This window comes from Podarcis pityusensis (assembly GCF_964106645.2).
Source record: "Podarcis pityusensis genome assembly, chromosome: 10".
NCBI lineage: Eukaryota > Metazoa > Chordata > Lepidosauria > Squamata > Lacertidae > Podarcis > Podarcis pityusensis.
Genome location: NC_138035.1, coordinates 22,180,188 through 22,195,825, shown reverse-complemented (window position 1 = coordinate 22,195,825; position 15,638 = coordinate 22,180,188). Strand labels below are relative to the sequence as shown.

Genomic DNA, 15,638 nt, shown 5'->3' with positions numbered 1-15,638 from the left:
GGATCAGGCCAAAGGCCCACCCAGGCTAGCATTCCTGATCTCACAGTGGCCTACCAGATATATTGAAATACTTTATTGTCACTTGTACAACTTGTATACAGTGAGATTACACGAGCACCCCCCACTCAGCTCTCTTAGTCTTAATTTCCCTCGTTTACTGATGCACACCCACCAAACCCGAAAGTCAGTTGCCCTGTTGTTATCTTTTCATTCAGCAGCCTAACAACCCACGGATAGAAGCTGTTCTTTACACTGTTGGTGCAACTAATCGTGCTTCTATATCTTCTGCCTGAGGGCAGGAGATCAAGAAAGTGCCGGCCAGGGTGTGAATCATCCCTGAGAATTTTCCTCACTCTCCTGAGGCAACGTTCTTCCGTGATGTCATCCAGTGGATTCACGGAACAGCCCATAATATCTTGTGCTGTATTCACCACCCTCTGTAGGCACTTCCTACCAGCTGATGTCAAACCAACGTACCACATTGTGATGCAGTATGAAAGGACACTTTCTATTGTGGAACAGTAGAAAGAGATCATCAAATGTTGATTGACATCGTTCTTTCGCAATACTCTGAGGAGATGGAGATACCTTTGGGAAACCCAAGCACAAGAGCAGCCCTCCACCCCACCCCATGGTTTGCTGCTACTGGTATCCAGATGCATTACTGTTTCCAGCCATGGATCAGTTTGCTAGGGAAGAATGGAAGAATATGAAGAAGGAAAGGAGCTCCAAGCCATAAATTGGGTCAAGGAGTCAGCAACATCAAACCTGTAGGTACACATGCACCCACAAAGGTATTGGCCAGTGCCCACAGCTGTAGTCCCTTCTGCTGCTCCTCTCACGGAAATTAGGCATGCAAGAAGCATTCATTTTTTTGTAGCCAGTAGAAAAGGTTCTGGTGTGTGTTGACTTGGTCTGTGTGTGGGTGTCTGCTAGCCACAGAAGTTTCTCCACTTTGCAAATGTGTCTGTATGCTAAGAAAGGTTGGCAACCTCTGAAGTTAACGTTGCATGATCTGGCTGCAAGGATCCATTATTTGCTCAGATCTATATACAAAATACATTGCTAAATAATTTTTTGACTACTTTTAAACTCAACCCACCCCCTCCGCTCCTCCACTGCCAGATTTGTGAGGATAACTCACTGACCCTTGCTAATTGGCTAAAATACATTTTTTACTTAATAGGCTTTCCATAACACAGAGGCTTTTATTGAGTTTTCTGTTGTTAAATATCCCTTCCTCTCTCTCTTTAGGTGGGAGAAGTATTAGCTTCTGATTTCTGAGTCCATAAAGGAAAGATTAAAGTCCAATGGTGGCTTATAGGTCAGTCTGGCTGACATACAGATATGGAGATATTGTGAGTTATTAACTGGATAGTAACTTAGGGCAGGAAATGGGTGAGCTAATCAGATCTCTGCTGTTGACCTCCTTTGTAACTCTTATCAAACTTTGCACTTCTTCAGCATAAAACTTTTAAGGTACTGTAGCAGCAGGAAATATGAGATAGACAAATTGCTCAGCTTTCAGACTAGGCATAGACATTTATTTGTGTTTACATTGCAGCATGGCATAACATCCTGTCCTGACTGAATCCTTTATCTGGCCTTCTGAAACCTGATGCCCTCGAGATGCTTTGGACTACAACTCCCATCATCCCTGACCATTGGTTATGCTTGGAATGATGGAATTTGTAGTCCAATAATATTTGGAGGGCACCAGCTTGGGGAAAACTGCCTTAATGTGTTAGAAACACTTCATGGCGAACAAGTCAGATATAAAGAATGCTTGGTATCCTAGATGTACACACACATTGAGAATGAACAGGGAATACCTAGGCTGCCTTGTCACTGAATTTTTCAAAGAAGTCGGGACAGAAATGGAAGGCAAACATGAATGGTTACAGAAGATACCCACCAATATTTTGAGAGAATAAAGCTTAATCAATGGCCAACTTGGCTGAAGAGCAAGGGAGTGATCATAACCTTAAAAATATTTTTTGGGGTGGAGGAATCCCCTGAAACACAGTCATCTTCCTCAATTTACAATTGCAATTTAATACCAGATACTGTACCAGAAGAAAGCTAACCAGTTGGTCTGGACTCAGACCCACAAGGCCTATGCACGGGATGTTACATAGAGCGCCACCACCAAGCTCTGGCCAAAGAAGGGTACTAAAGGGTATCCAGCCCCGCAATAAAGGAAGTCTCTTGAACATCAATAGGCCAGAGCGGATTAATTGTACGTTAAAGCCAAAACACAGCAAAACTTCTGGGTTAGAGCTGCTGTCTTAATCTGAACAACAAGGTGACTCTTCTACTGTTCCCCATCTCACCTTCTTTCAGCCTTGCCTCTGCCTGACTACACCAAGTCCTGTCATGTTCTTGCACTTCCAGAACGTTGGACTAGATGAGCCTTGTGGTCCCTTCCAACGCTATGTTGGAATTCTATGTTCTCAGGCACATGGATGTTGAGAAAGGAACAGGTTTGAAGCACTAGCTCAGAGAGGGGAAAGAGCCATGCTTGGAGTGGCAGAACTGATGCCTTGAAAAGAGATGAGGAAGTGGGGTTTCCCCACAAGGGCCAAATCTATGTTGTCCAGTACAGGGAGTTAGCTAAAATCATTAGATGATTCTTTTAAAATGTAATATCTTAATATTGCAGCACAGCGATGGCACTTTGCAGCAGTGCTCAGTGGGAGGAAGAAAGCTCATTAATTAGCAAAACAACCAAAAACAAATATATGGGGCAACCCGTGAAGGGGAAAAAAAATGAGCCATCAAAATAAGTAATTGATTTTTGCCTTATTTACTCTCATCATCTTCCACTGCTACTTAATCATCCATTCTCCTTCCTTCCTTCCTTGGCTATGGGAAAGAAATGTGACATAACGAGAGAAAATGCTGTCCCCGAGACTGCTGCAGTGAGATGTTCTTTTAAAAGCCAGGAACGCACTCCTGGGATATCCCAGTTACGTTTGCTGCCACCTTGTATTAACCCCTCCCCCATAACAACGCACCAAGCCAGCCAGCCCTCAAAGAAGGGCAGCAAGAATTCAAGCGAATGGGGAAGCGTTTCATCTTTATTCATCCCGCTTGCCTGGTTAGAATCAAAGAGGAACTGAAACCTTCCTTTACCTTTGGAGACTTGGGTTCAGTGTTCGGTGCTCTAGCCGCTTGTCAGGCGTAACATTGGCGTCTTCTAAGCCAACCGGAGGCATGAAGGGAACGCTGCTCTCCTGCAATGCTGCGCCGCCTGTTCTCCTGATGCCATCACCTGTAGCAAAGGTGGGAAATGTAGAATCTAAGATTCCCTCCAGATGGATTATGTTTGTGTGTGCGTATTCTGCAACATGCCATTGATACAATAATTTGAGGCTTTTTAGTTTAGAGGAAAGGCAAGGAAGAGATGGATGACATGGTAGAAGTTTATAAAATTCTGTGTGGCATGGAGAAAGTGGGCGATTTCCCCCTCTCCCTCTCTCATTAGACAAGAATTTGGGGACATCCAATGAAGCCAAATAGATGAAGATTCAGGACAGACAAAATAAAATACTTCTTCACACAGTGCATAGCCGAACAATGGAACTTGCTCTCAGAAGATGCAGTGTTGGCCACCATCATGGATTTCCTGTTAGGCCCATTATCAGTGAGTACAGTGTTGGAGGTTTTTAAGCAAAGGTTGCATGGCCATCTGTCATAGAATCATAGAACTGCAAAGGACTAAATGATCCACAAAGGTCATTTAGTCCAACCCCCTGCAGAATAGGAACCTTTTTGCCCAATGTGAGGCTCAAACCCACGATCCTGAGATTAAGGACTCAACTATACAGCTGCAAATAAAACATTTTAAATGTGTTGCAAAGTGCAATATGCAAACGTGACACTAGATGGCAACAGTGAGCTATGCAAAAACCAATGTCTTTTTCAAAACGTTTTTTAAAAAAAGCATTTTCACAGTGCTTTTTATATGTGTGTAGATTCCACCTAAGAGTCTCATGCTCTACAGACTGAACTATCCAGCTGTTCATGGATGCTTCAATTGAGATTCCTGCCTGAACTTGGACTAGACCACTCCTGGGATCCCTTCCAACTCTACAATTCTGTGATTCTGTGAAAAGCAGGACAATGCACACGTACATTTGTCATATAAAAATTACAGAGATTCAACAGGTAGCTATGGTTCATGCACCAACTGGGAATGTCTACTCCACAACTCTTGCCTCTCTGTCTGACCCATAGGGCTCTCCCCTCACCCTACCCACAGACCCTCTGCCTAGGCACCCCTTGGCAGCATCTCAGAGAGTTTTTGCCTGGCTGGAATATGTTAGTGAACTCTGTTAATGCCTCTTGCTCACCTGGACAAAAGATAAAGAGGGAAGAGTGTAGAAGCTAGCATACCGTACAAAGGTTACATCTACATATGTTGATCTGCCCACTTTTGCCTCTGATCCCACTCACCACTGGCATGTGGCCCCCAGAAAGTTGCCCAGGAGGAACTCTGGCCCTTCAGCTGGCAAAGGTTACCGAATCCGGCAAAAGAATGCTCGACAAGTTTCCCAATTAAAATATTTCACATTCACCGAGAAGAACTATTATATCATTTTTACAAGCCAGCGACATGACTCTTTGGCTGCACTGCTGTTCGCTTTTGTTCATTCCAATGCTGTATGAATCATACCCAAGTTATGGTAAAACAAGGTCTTGTTCCTTTCCTCCCCCACCCCCTAAGGAGGAAGATGTTAACCTTTGCCAGCCGCTGAAGTGCAGTCCCGTAAGTTATACATCCATTCGTCTCCACAGGGCGATTTGAAAAATCACACCATTTTTCACTCCTGGGTTCAGCTCTTCAATTTGCTCAAGATGGAAAACGGAGAAACTTGTTTTAGGAAATAATGAATAAATCACACAGCTCAACTTTTCGTCCCCTCTCCAACGCTCCATTTCAGCTTCTCAATATAGTTTTGAGAAAACTGCCAAGACCTTCCCAAAGAACAGTTTGTTTCTATTCTACTTCGCAATGGCCTGCGGTGGCATTTTTGCCGACCTTCTGGGAAATCTCCGACTTGTCCGTGAAACCCACCCAAACCATTACAAGTGGGGATATTATATTGACCTAAGCATGGTGGCCCTGATCCTGGACCATATTCCACATTTTGAGGATGAAACAGAGCTACCCCCCCCCCCAAGGAGGGATGTGCAAAGTCTCATCAGTTTTATTTGGAAGCAGCTCAAAAATATTTTTGCATTAAAAAATAGAAACAAACCTCCCATTGCCAAACAAGCTCTGATTCCCAACCCCCAATAATTTTAAATTGATTCCTAAATTGCCCATCAACAATATATTGGTAACTGTTAGGGCCAATTGAACATTGAGCAGGGGTGGTTCCCATTGTGGTGTAGCACTTAGAGCACTGGACTAGGATCTGGGAACCCAGGGTTTGAATCTCTATTCAGCTAGGATGCTCACATGGTGATCTTGCTGTCTCTTAGCCTAACCTACCTCACAGGGTTCTTATAAAGATAAAATGGTAGGGGAGGGGGGAGAACTCTGTACGCCACCCTGAGCTCCTTGGAAGAAAGGTGTGATATAAAAGTAATAAATAAAGACTGCTCTGTGAAGAAACAACTTAATTCAGCATCATTCTCCCATTCTGCAAAGTGCACTGCCCCACTATAAATACCGGCAAATAAACAGCATAATACACAGATTGTATATATTGGCTTTGGCATCCCCCCACCCCATTTTTTAATTATGCAATGTTAGTCAGGCTTCAGGCGTTGAGTTACATGGCCTTCAATCCAAAGGTGAGGACAAAAAGCTGAGCAACTGCCAAAAAGCAAAGAAAAGACACCGAGAAACTGTTCCAGAGGAACACACGGTCTCTCCCACACAAATGTGATTGCTGGGCGTACACATTCCCACAATCTGCATGAAGGGGTGACACATGGCAGCAGAAGAAAAGACATTTGTTGACTCAAACACGCAGCATAAACAGGCAGGGGGACAAGGAGGAGAAGGGATTAAATCTCCCAAGGTGGATTGCAACCTTCTAATCTGCATGTTGATGTTGAATCAATGAAGAGTCTTTCCAGACGGTTGCCTCTAATGCAGCAGTTCTCAGATGTTGTTGGACAACAACTCGCATCATCCCTGAGCTCTGGCTTTGCTAGCTAGGTGTGATGGGAGTTGTAGTCCAACAGCATCTGGGGACCCACAGGTTGAGAACCGCTGGTCTAGAGCAATAGAAAACAAATTTGCTTCATCACCTCTGATGATTAAATGGGACTCAAGGCATACCACCTGATTCTGTGTTGCAAACCTTAGAAATTTGATTCTGTGTAGCAAAGCTTAGAAATTTGTACTTCTCCACATTTTGAGATGCAGTTCTCAACCCCCTAGAAATGCATTAAACTGTGTATAGTAGTGGGAAAGGTGCATAAAAACACATTTAAAAAAGAATATATTTTTTAAAGTACTTAATTCGTTCCGGAGGTCCGTACTTAACCTGAAATTGTTCTTAACCTGAAGCACCACTTTAGCTAATGGGGCCTCCCGCTGCTGCCTCGCCGCCGGAGCACGATTTCTGTTCTCATCCTGAAGCAAAGTTCTTAACCTGAAGCACTATTTCTGGGTTAGCGAAGTCTGTAACCTGAAGTGTATGTAACCCGAAGTACCACTGTATATAAAAATCTGAAGCTGCATTTCACACCACATCCTCTTTCTGCAAGTATCCTCCTGTTGTGTTCATTTGGCAGCGGTTGCCCTGATCTCTTGACCTGCCAACTGATAGCAAGAAAATTGAGCATTAGCAACAAAAATGTGTCCTTACTTCTTCTGACAATGTCCCCATCATGCCATGAACCCTTTTCTTTCCTATTATTTTATCTGAAAGGCTGTGCTTTCCACTCTGTGATTGTGCAATGCACCCCTCTTCTGGATATTTGTGGGGTATTTTGGGGGTGGGGGTGGGGGGAAGCTTCATCAATTTCACAAAGCTTCATCAGCTTCACAAAATCTGCTTTCTCTTAGCAACTCTGCCACCACCAGCTGCCTGTAGGTCTCCTACACAAGAGGCTGCCTTCTGCTGAGTCAGAACATTGGTCTGTCTAGCTCAGTATCGTCTCCTTGTCTATTCTGACTGGCACCAGGTTTCTAAGGTCCAAGCCCTGCCACGTTGTTCCAATAATAGGTATAGGTGAACTTCACCCTCCCTTTCTCATTTCCCTAGTCTTGTTCAGTTCATCAAATTCAGCAGCATTTCAGTGCAATTTTCGCCTAACATTCACCATTTACTATGTAGTTTTCACTAATCTGCACCTCTTTGCAAACCTGTTTTCCTTGCTGTGGTGCACATTTGCATGTTACTTTCATGCATGCATGAATTTTAATAAACGCTTCAAAGAATGGCTACATCTTCACACTCATTACTTGGCTGGACTACTGCATTGCAATAATTCACAGGAACGAACATTGCAAAGAATGACTCTGTTTCGGTTCCTGTATTTTATTTTATTTTTGTAAAGTGTGAATTAGGAAGATTGCTTTTCAATGCAAACTCGGTCAAATTCAAGGGTTAGGACACAAGACCTGATTCATGTGGAGCCTACATATGAGATGCAGACCATCTTGCTACCTTAAAGAAATCAAATTTTCCTTGCTGGGAACATAGGAAACTGGGTTACACTGAATCAGACCAAATGGTTCATCTAGCTCAGTATAACTTACACTGACTGACAGAGGCTCTCCACCGTTTCAGGCAGGTTTTCCCTCAGTCCTACCTGGACTTGCCAGGGATTGAATGTTGACATACAAAGCAGATGCTCTACTGCTGAGCTTTTGCTTGAGACTCCCAACCCAACACCCACACAGTACCACTTCTCTCTTCCTCCCAAACCCTCCTGAAAATCCATTTTTTTCTGTGAAACCTTTGGCCAAAGGCCAGAACTAAAGCTGACGGATGGAAATGGTAAGAAAACAGATTCCATTTAAACATTAGGAGAACTTCCTTTTGGTCAGAGCTGTTTGACAACGGCCAACTGCCTCGTAGTGATTGTGTGTGTGCAGAGCCATCTTAAGCATATCCGGTGCCATGGTGCAAAGATCCCTCTGGTGCCCCCCCTTCCCAGAGTTTTTGACCTTTTTTTAGGGCTGGAAGAGGCGGGCAGCCAAGTTCTGGAGGGCATCAGACGAGAGTCCTGGGAACACCGAATGAGTGTGCTGAGTGAGTGAGGGTGCGTGCGTCGCTCCCGCTGAGAGTTGGCTTGGTTTTTTCCCTTTTAGCCTTCTGGCATCCCACAGAATTTGGCGTCTGCAGGCTAAAAGGGAAAAAAACGAGCTGGCACTCGGCGGGAGCAGTGCACACACCCTCTCTCAATCAACGTACTCGTTCGGTGTTCCCCGGTCTCTTGCCTGGTACCCTCCAGAACTTGGCGCCATGGCGCCCCGTGCCACTAGTCTCTATGGGTAAGATGGCCGTGTGTGTGTGTGTGTGTGTGTGTGTGTGTTGAACACAGAAGCTGCCTTATCCCAAGTCAGACAACTGGTCCATTTAGCTCAGTATTGTCTACACTGAGTGTAGTTCTCTGGGATTTCCAACAGGACTCTCCCCAATCCTAACTAGAGATGTAAGGGATTGGACACAACTTCTTGTACAGGTTTCTTTCAAAAACAGATGAATATGGAAATGAGACAGAACAGGCTTAGGCACAAACACATGACATCAACCAGAGACCGATGGTTCTATTAATTAACTCCATGAGAAATGTCCTTTCTGTTTTTGAAAGAGGTGATTTTCAAAAGAGGTCTATTCTGTTTTTCTCCTGGTTGCTTCAATATGACATCGCCACCTCTTGCTGCATGTTGATGGATTTGAGGTCACAGGGCAGATAAAACATTTGGACGTTCTTCTTGAAGGAGCTTTCTTCTCTCATGTTATGACTTCTCTGCTAGAGTCCTCCCAGTTCCCTCCCAGTGGATGAGCCTTGGCAAATTACGTTTGTTTTAATGAGAACTGAATGGAGAGCCCTTCCAGTCCTCTCCCTCCCTAATGACAGTTAAACAGGTCAGTTATCATTAATATCAGAAGCACACTGGACGCCCAGCTCTGGTGTTACCTATAAGCTTCTCCTCTCTGTCTTCCTTGTTCCCATGCGAAAAGAAGGGGAAAGGACTTCTAAGTGTTTGTGAAGATAGGGAGGATGATCACAAGTGAGGTGCCCGGTTTATTTTCTTGCCACAGAGGCTCAAGTGCCGGCCCTCAGCTGACAGTGTCAGGTTAAATATAGCGCACAGATTGACTTCGGCCTCCCCTTTAATGTCACTCTGACAGCTTTTGCCAGCTCCGAATGCATCATTAAAGCCATAAAAGCGGACATACTGGTAGCAAAGGATGCCGCTGGGACAGAGACAGAGAATTGCCAGGCAATGAGTAAGGGGAGTAGGAGAGCAAAAAAAATTTCAGACCCCCTTTTTTGCATCCCTCCCCCAAATACTCCCCCCCAACCCCATTTCATTGAAGTATAGGCTAGCGATGTCACCAAATGCTGTCTTTCCTGGCTCAGAAATAAGGTGTCTCGGTGGCTCCATAAAGCTTGCCCCAAATAAAAGGCAACCATCACAACCCTGAAAGTTCTTCTCCGGCTTAGATTTCAACCCAACCCAAAGAAGACGTCATTTCCTCCCCAGTGGAGGCTGGCCCAATATGGCAGATATGACACTGCCCCAGCAACCTCTGTCTTCCCTCACCAAGCCCCCAATTGCCTGCCTTTTTATTTACCTAAAATTATAGGGAGTGGCACTGCCTGCTAATTTCCTCTTCCGTAGTTTCAGGATTGGCCTTTGTAGAGGAGGAAGGTGGGGACAAAACTAGAATCAGCTGACACTACCTGTCATTGGCTGTACCTCTGCTTGTCATTGGCCCTGGCTCCACTTTGATTCACTCCAGCTCCACCTGCTGTTAGATTCTATTGGCTCCACCTCTGTTAGCCCTACCTACTGCTGACTTCCCTGCCTTCCAGCCCAATAAGGCAGGGCCCAATAAGCACCGGCCACTACTGGTTCTCCCTCCAGTCTGCCTCCAAACCTTTCCCACCCCATCTCAATTACTTTCCTTGGTGCTGGAGAAGTAACAGGAATGGTGGGGGGGGGGGAGAGAGAAGAGATGCTTCTCTTTCCTCTCATCTCAGGCTTTTGTTTGAATTAAGAATCTCAAGGACTAGATGAGGAAGTGCAAGAGAGAGCCATTGCAGGCAGATGGGTGAGAGGGAGAGGAGACAGAGGTTCGGAAACTTGGTAGAGGGAAGGATTAGACACTGCTGCATCCCAATATCCATCATCTGACGTGCAACTGAGTCTTATGCAGCTCAGAATTGGGCTCTGTCTGTTTTGGTGGGAAGCAGTACAGGTTTCCAAGCGTGACTGGTAAACAAGCAAGGCAGGGCTTCCACTCTATGATAAAACCCTTTTGAATTCTGCACCCTAAATTATAAACCAAGACAAGAATATTTCTTTAGCCTGATCAGTTGTACACATAGAACCCATGTGCAAATACCCTCTTAAAGGTAAAGGGACCCCTGACCATTAGGTCCAGTCATGGCTGACTCTGGGGTTGTGGCGCACATCTCGCTTTATTGGCCGAGGGAGCCGGAATACAGCTTCTGGGTCATGTGGCCAGCATGACTAAGCCGCTTCTGGCGAACCAGAGCAGCACACGGAAACGCCGTTTACCTTCCCGTCGGAGCAGTACCTATTTATCTACTTGCACTTTGATGTGCTTTCAAACTGCTAGGTGGGCAGGAGCAGGGACCGAGCAACGGGAGCTCACCCCATTGTGGGGATTCGAACCGCCGACCTTCTGATCGGCAAATCCTAGGCTCTGTGGTTTAACCCACAGTGCCACCCGCATCCCTAAATACCCTCTTAGTTGTGCATTGTTAATTCTCCTTCTAGCTACAGCAAAGGGCAAGTAGATATGGAGAGCATTCTCTCTCTCTCTCTCTCTCTCTCTCTCTCACACACACACACACACACACACACACACACACACACATGTCCACTAAGCTCAGTCTCCCCCAGCTTTGGAAATTTCACCAGACATAATCTACATAGATTCAAGCAAACGTTTGCAACCATAAGCAATAGAAATTTTGTGGTGGTTGATTTAAACACCTCTGGGAGTCTCATAATACAAGATGAAGCCCTATGGAATCAGACCAAAGATCTAGCTAGCCCAACACTCTAGTTTCTAGGCGATGAAGGCATGAGCTCTGTTGTGTGTCCCCCACCTCACAACATTATATACTGCCTCTGAATATGGAGGTTCCATTTAGCTGTCAGGGCAAAAATAGTCATGTCAAGGATGCTCAAGTCTGTACAAAATAGTCTTTTGGAGTCACAGAATTACAAAGTTATTCGACCTCCAGTTTAACAGGCTGTAAAGGAAATTGCCATATGCCATGCCTTCTCCCAAGGACATTAAGAAAGAACAGGATATAATCATTATTCTTATTAACTCTGAAACCTTGGATGAAAAGTAGATGCTTGGAAAGGATGCTAGCAGACATCATGGGGGGGGGGGGACATACCGTATTTTTCGCTCCATAGGACGCACTTTTTCCCCTCCAAAAATGAAGGGGAAATGTGTGTGCGTCCTATGGAGCGAATGCAGGCTTTCGCTGAAGCCTGGAGAGCGAGAGGCATCGGTGCGCACCGACCCCTCTCGCTCTCCAGGCTTCAGGAAGCTATCCGCAAGCCTTGCAAGCCCGGTGGGAGTTCCCGCGGGCTCACAAGGCTTGCAGGCAGCAGCCTGCAGCCCCGGCGAGTGTCCGCAAGCCTTGCGCGCCCGGCAGGAGGTCCCGCCGAGCGCGCGAGGCTTGGGGCTGCAGCTTGTCGCCCGAAGCACGGGGAGCCCTCCGGAGGGCTCCCCGTGCTTCGGGCGAGTGTCTGCAAGCCTTGCGCACCCGGCAGGAGGTCCCGCCGAGCGCGCGAGGCTTCGGGCGGCAGCTTGTCGCCCGAAGCACGGGGAGCCCTCCGGAGGGCTCCCCGTGCTTCGGGCGAGTGTCTGCAAGCCTCGCGCGCCCGGTGGGAGGTCCCGCCGAGCGCGCGAGGCTTGGGGCGGTAGCCTGCAGCCCGAAGCACGCGAGGCTTGGGGCGGCAGCCGCGGGGGGGATAATTTTTTTTATTCATTCCCCCCCCCAAAAAAAAGAGGTGCGTCCTATGGGCCGGTGCGTCCTATAGAACGAAAAATACGGTACTTCTAGTTCCCTGGTACCCAGTGAGAAGCATGATATGTCAAGTACCTTGTGCTCACGGAAAGCAAACATAAGTCTAATAAATGGGAGCTGGTGATTTCTACTCTATATTTAAGTTCACGGAGCCAGAGAAGATGTCAAAGCAGAATAAGAGGCTCAGGTTGTTCATATGGCTGCTTTTGAGGAAGGGGAGTTCAACAACATACACACAGAGTTACAATTCTTGCAGCTAAAGGTGAATGTACATCTTGGAGGGTGATCACGAACCTATCAAATGATGTAAACTGTTCTACAATTCATTCATTATTATCTCACCCACATCTCTCTAAGAGGGTGAAAGAGAAGGTCAGTTCTGGAGGTCAGGCAGGCATGAAGGAATGTGTCCATTTCAGGTTTTCATTTTCCCAACCTTAGGTTTGGCACCAGGTCTCTCTGCATCAGCCAGCCATACTCTCTCATCAGCCTACCTTACCTCACAAGGTTGTTCTAAGGTTAAACTGGTGGGGGGAGATGGAATGGATAATCAGGATCAAAAGTGGATCTGCGATAAATTAAGCTGGTATGATGAGCTTGGCCTTGGGCAATGCCTAAGGCAACTGCGCAGGTTCCTACACTGACATCACCTCAACATATTGCATAACATTGGTACTTCCAGGACAACAGAGACCATCAATATGTTGCTGCATTTCTTCGTTCATTTCTTTATTTTATTTTATTTTATTTTATTTTATTTATTTTTTATAAGAAGGATATTGACAAGCTGGAACGAGTGCAGAGGAGGGCAACCAAGATGATCAAGGGTCTGGAAACTGAGCTTTACGTGGAAGACTTGAAGGAACTGGGTATGTTTAGCCTGGAAAAGAGGAGACTGAGAGGAGATATGATAGCCATCTTCAAATATCTTAAGGGCTATCACATGGAAGAGGGGGCATGTTTGTTTTCTCCTGCTCATGAGGGTCGGACTCGAGGCAATGGCTTCAAGTTGCAAGAAAGGAGATTCCAACTTAACATTTAGAAGAAGAAAAAACAACAGTAAGAACTGTTGGTCGTGGAACAGACTCCCACAAGAGGTGGTAGACTCTCCTTCCTTGGAGGTATTTGCTATCTGTCATGGATGCTTTAGCTGAGATTCCTGCATTGCAGGGGGTTGGACTAGATGACCCTTGGGTCCCTTCCATCTCTAAGATTTTATCATTCGATGATTCTATTATTTATATCCCGCCTTTCCCCCAGGCTGAAACTCAAAGCATATTGCACCAATTAAAGCAATGCAGATAACATACAAAAAGCTGATAGCATACAGAAGGTCATCATTAAAAAGCAAATAGAATTAAAACAATATAACAAAGAAATCTATTAAAATACAGATAATAAAAGCAGCACAGCACTATACTTTCCTTTTTTAAAAAAAGGCCTGTCAGAAAAGAACACTCTTCACCCGCCAGTGGAAGGACAAGGAAGCAGCCCATCTAGCTTCTCTAGGGAGGGAGTAACAAAGTCTGGGAGCAGCCACCAAGAAGGCCCTCTTCTGCTCCCCCACCAAGCCTGCCTCTAAGGGTGGTCAGAGAGAGAGAAAGGCCTTCCCTGAAGATCCCAGAGCCTGGGCAGGTTTGCATGGGATAATATGGTCTTTCAGATAGCCTGGGCCTAAGCTGTCTAGGGTTGATCGGTTGTAGTAATAATGCATGAAAGGAAGGAAAGGAAAAAACAAAATAAAAAAAATCTGAGCATGCTTAAGGAGGTACAGAAACAGAAAGAAAACTAAGGATTATTTGCATCTTGGCACAGAGCAGAAGATGTGGAAGGGCTATCTATACCCTTCCGCCTTCTTTTAAAAATACACTCACTGATAGCTGTTGAGGTGTCAAAGAGGAGGTGATGGAAAAATCTGGGAAACTAAACAAGCAACCATGTCACAAGTCCTAGATGGGACAGCCAAGAATGCCAAAGGAATTCAGAAATGAAGTGGCCAAGCCTGATAAGAAAGCTGTGCTGTCTAGATCATTTGGAACAGACTCGGATGGCAGAGACCGGGTAGTTTTCAAAAAAAGAAAAGAAAAAGGCATCAGCTATTTAGCAGGAGGAATTGCCAGGCAGGACCACCTGCATCAAAATGTAAAGGAAACTGCCGTATACAAAGTCAGATCAATTGGTCCATCTAGGTCAGTACAGCCCCCACTGACCAGCAGCAACTGTCCAGGATTCAGGGCAGGAGACTTTTCCCAGCCCTATCTGGAGATGCTAAGGTTTGAACCTGGGACCTTCTGCATGCAAGGCAGCTGTTCTACCACTGAGCTATGCTCTGGTTCATGGGTTCAACCAGCTGCACAACCAGCTTTCAGGAGACCAAAGGGGGATTTTTGTTGTTGTTCTGCTATTGTTGAGCTTCCCCGAAACCTTCTGCTTGTGCATCAATGGTGTCACTTCCACTACATAAAGCTCAGCAAACAGAGGAAGAGCTCATAGAATACAGGATATCATTGTTGAAGACCTGGCTACCTAAAGTGGCTGATACAGCGAAGAATGCGAGAAAAGTAAATTTAATGTGTTTATTCATTGCACTGGTACACTTGTCATTTCTAAAGGTGCTTATGAAATTCTCACCATCCAAATATCTCTCTGATTTTGGGGCTTTGATTTACCTGAACTTGGTGTAAAATATGCAGCACTCAAATGACTGATAAGTCAGAAGGAGATGCCTCCTGCTCTTATTGTGATATGTCATATTGGTTGATTTCGAAGGTATGATTTGACTAAATTGGGGGGTGGGGCGCAAGCAGAAGGCGAGGTTACTGAGTTTCATTAAGTGGTCCCTACCTCTGCCCCAATAACTGGAGACTTTACAGCACAATCTTAACTATGTCTGCTTAAATCCTGCTAAATGTAATGGAGCTTCCTCTCAAGGTTTAGGATAACAGCCTTAAACAACCATTTGAGCAGTTGTTGTCCCATAATTAGGTTCTGAAGTAGGAAGGATCTCAACCGGGAACTTTTCAAGCATCCTCATCTGTCAGGAGTAAGGGCACCTCTGGCCTTCTAGATCAGGCATAGGCAAACTCCGGCCCTCCAGATGTTTGGGACTACAATTCCCATCATCTCTGACCACTGGACGTGTTAGCTAGGGATGATGGGAATTTTAGTCCCAAACATCTGGAGGGCTGGAGTTTCCCTATGTGTGTTCTAGATGTTGTTGGGCTCCAGATCCTGTCAACTCCAGGAAGCATGGAAAATGCTGAGGGAAGGTGCTCACCTGGCTGGAAATTGACATTTCCAGATACTCCAACTTCTTGCCTCTCCCAGAATACCTTTGGGCCCCTCATGAGGCTGCTTTCCTGGCTTTTTTTATTTCTTTGTTTGGCGTGTGTATCTTATCTACATTTTGGATTTTT

At 45.5% G+C, this 15,638-nt stretch overlaps 1 protein-coding gene across 2 annotated transcripts in view; it reads right to left on the bottom strand.

The window, feature by feature from the left end:
- CHRM2 (cholinergic receptor muscarinic 2) overlaps nt 1-15,638 on the bottom strand; it is a 171,956-nt gene that overhangs the window by 114,735 nt on the left and 41,583 nt on the right. For both annotated transcript variants that reach the window (XM_081024057.1, XM_081024056.1), the window contains exon 3: nt 3,136-3,274. The gene's annotated coding sequence lies outside the window, so the exon portion shown is untranslated. The remainder of the gene's footprint in view (nt 1-3,135; nt 3,275-15,638) is intronic.